The following is a 3802-nucleotide window of genomic DNA, read 5'->3' as shown; positions in this document are numbered from 1 at the left end:
GGTACTATTTTGCAAGGTGTTCTTAACAAGCTTTAATTTCGAGAACGAGCGTTCAGCAGAAGCCACATTTAGAGGTATTGTTAAAAAAAATTACACATGCAGTAAGCATATCATGAACAAAGGGAAAATACCCATCCACAACAATCTTGCTGGGGTAAGAAAAGCTATTGTGCACTTAAGTCATTCCGTGGAAACGGGCACTAAGCTATGACACAATACAATCCAGAATATGATAAAATACAGTGACACGAAATGTATCTTCCGATACGTCTAGTCTACTATTCGTAGCTCGTTCATCAAAATATTTCTTTGCAAACCTTTTGCGTTTCTCTTGAAATGTTTCTGAAATACTCAATTTCGAGCAAAGGTCTTTTGTGAATTTTACAAGCTCGTCATATTTCCCCGAAGATCTTTCATTTGCTGAAGTGATTTCTTCAGATTTTTCTCTGCTATTTGCAGATCAATATCAGAAGACTGCAAAATTTGGAAGTTACATACATGGATACCAGGATCTTTTCCCAATGACCAGCATCAACACAAATTCAAATGTCCCTTTCTTCTTCTTTCATGCCTGAGATGTTCTCTACTCGTCTCGTTTCTCATTTGTCAGACAAATCGCTTAAAGGTACTTTTGAACATCAGCAATTTTCTCTTTCATGCAGCTAACAGCAGTATGTTTTGCTTCCCACCTAGTTATACATTTTTTAGCTTTCTTCTTTAATTTTGAAGCCATTTCATCACCAAGAGCTAACAATGACCATCTAGTAGTACTAGAACTTAAAAAAGGAAAATATCTTGAAAAACATTTTTAAATCATGGAAACGTATGTGGAGACTTTTGCAGCATTTGCAATAACAAGATTCAGATTATGCGCACAGCAATAAACGTACGGAACGTTTGGAGTATTACTAATTCTTGCTTGTAAACCATTATAAACTCCGCTCATTATTGATATTCCATCATATCCCTGACCTCTGCACCTTGTCGATTTGGTTCCTGAAATTTTCACGAACGAGATGTTCATAGTTTTCGGCACCATGCTTATCTAATGCATAAAATCCTACGAAACTTTCTTTAATTTCTAATGTCGCTTTTTCATAGTTCACTACAACCTAACAAAGGAATATTAACACTAACCTGATCAGTTTTTGTATGTCCAATTTTGAATCCACGATTATTGAAAATGACTGAGATTTTTCGAACATCTTCAAAAATAATTAAATGTTTCTCAAATTGCTAGACAGAATGTCAATGAGTTTGTTCTGAATTGCAGGAGTCAGATATTTAACTTCCTGTTTTTGTAGCAGCGTGTTCAAAACCGTATCAAACTGTGCGATTAACTTCACTGTGCGTAGAAAATGTCCTTCTGTAATGTCGTCTTTACATTTTTACCTTCATTTCCTCTCAAAGTTGAGTTTCCAGATGTTAAAGTAAGTATTATTTTAATGGGACACACAAAAACTTCTCTCCAAAACGCACTTTCTTCTGAAATTTGATGCTCGAAACCCTTATCAATTGTTTCATTTATCATCCAACTAATCTTCATAGCATCCATGTGAATCATACTTCTCTCATGAAGTTATTTTCTGAGAAAGACGACCCCAATCATTTATACAGTCATCCATTCTGTCTTAAAATGATTTGCACTTCTATCACCAAACAACCAACAAGTTTCACAGTACACTTTATCCATGAGAGAAGAATAACTTAACCACAGTCCAGGAATTTTACCCCCTGATTTTGTTCTCATAAAGTGATCTTCAGAAAACTTGTAATTCCATTGACAGGAAGGTTAATGTTTGGTCGGCAAGGCCCATAAGACAAAATACTCCGCTTCAATCTGTTGGAAACGTTTTTCCTAAAGTGCACTTTATCTGTTGGGTATTGAAAGGTAAGATCCAAACCTGCCAGAAAAAGGAAAAGGGGGTGGGTGGAACGAGAAGGAAATCTCAGTCAGTGTTTACAATCAGCTGTTACATTGTGTTCCGCTGTATCATGAACACAATGCAAATCAGCGAAATCAGTTTTACTTTCCAACATAACTTGCAATTTGACATAGAAAGGGATCCCCCCCCCCAAAAAAAAAAAAATTGTTATATCAAAATTGCAATAGTAACCTAAAATTTCACAATGATTATTTCCTCCACATAGGAAATAAATAACAGAATATGAGTATTCAGAAATAAAGGGGTCAGCAAGGACCACTGGGCTTGGGGGCCCCAAAAACAGAAAAGAATGTTAACAAAATTGTTAGTAATTTAGAATTCCATAATGATTATTTCTCACACATAAGAAATGAATAACAGAATATAAGTACCTATTCAATATTCAGTAATAAACGGGTTCAGTGGGTCCCTAGGCTTGCGGGTCCCAAAAACAGAAAAAATGTTACTAAAATTACTGATAATCTAAAATTCACAATGATGACTTCTTCCTAGTGATGAGCAAATGCAAGACCAAGACCAAGACCCGGGTGGTCTTGGTCTTGGTCTTGGTCTTGCGCATGCGGTCTTGGTCTTGGTCTTGCACTGGAACCCTCGGTCTTGGTCTTGGTCTTGGTCTTGCACACCTAGTCTTGGTCTTGGTCTTGGTCTTGCACACCCAGTCTTGGTCTTGCTTGCAAGAGTCTTGCAAGTTTTGCTTTTAAGAAATCTATGATTTTCATAAGTAAATTTTACTCTGGATATAAGGGGTAATAAATCCTACATTGCGTCAATAGTGAGGGAAATACAATGTATATTTCTAAATGTAATATATTTTACCTTCGTGTAAGTGTGATGATACTGTACAACATAGGCGATGACCTTTACGGTTTTTTTTCAATGGGTGATCACGCTTCACTGCTTATAAGATAAATCACAACATTTCGTAATATTTCTATATGATTTAACAGATCCAATACTCCACTGGTTCCCAAACTGGGGAGGCTACCCCTGACAGTGAGACGCATGAAAGAAAACCAAGGCGACACAGATTACTGAAATACCATAAATTGCAAAATTATTTTTACACTCCAAAGGCGTCAGATTTTTTTCTTTCCAACCACGATTAGCTCACCTTTGTATTGAACAAACTCCCAATAATGAAATTTTGTTTTACTGATTCTAATATGTACTGTATGGGGCAGAAACAAGGACATTACGCAAAAACGATGAAACAATTAGACTTTCCAAATGTGGACATGGAGAAAAAAGGAGAGAATCAGCCGGGTTGAACGGAAAACGAATGAGGTGTTAGAAATAGTAGCAGTCGGGGAGAAAAGAAGAATTTTAGATGTAATTAAGAGGAGGACATTGGCTGAGGAGGAACTGTATTATGAGGGACGTGTTAGAGGGAGGGGGCGAAGGAGATTGTAGTTGAAGAAAGATATTAAGACAGAAAATTGCTACGTTAAGACGAAGAGACTAGCTGAGGACCACAGTCATCGAAGCTTCTCAGCTGCAGCAAGTGACCTGCCAATAATGGCAGAATAGCTATTATTATGACGATGATAATATGTTTTGCAATATTGACCAAAAAAAAAAAAGAGGCAAAAAATTAAAATAATAATAATTAAACCTCTTAATATTTTAGAATATGAAATGAAATTAAATTTGTGAGTTTTACGTCCCACGATTATGCCGGCTAGGCTAAAGGAGACGGTGATGATGAAAAATGAATGAAAATGGTGGAAAGAAGAATGTGGGAGGAAATGGGAGAACCCCGAGGAAACCCACGCACACGGTGTTTGTCCATCACAAAGTTCACTTGGCGGGATCCCAAACACCAGAACTGAACACTCTACCACTGAGCCACCGCGCCC

This window comes from Thermobia domestica, chromosome 10 (assembly GCF_964235325.1).
Source record: "Thermobia domestica chromosome 10, izTheDome1.hap1.1, whole genome shotgun sequence".
In the NCBI taxonomy this organism is placed as follows: Eukaryota; Metazoa; Arthropoda; class Insecta; order Zygentoma; family Lepismatidae; genus Thermobia; species Thermobia domestica.
Note: the sequence above shows the minus strand (reverse complement) of the source record.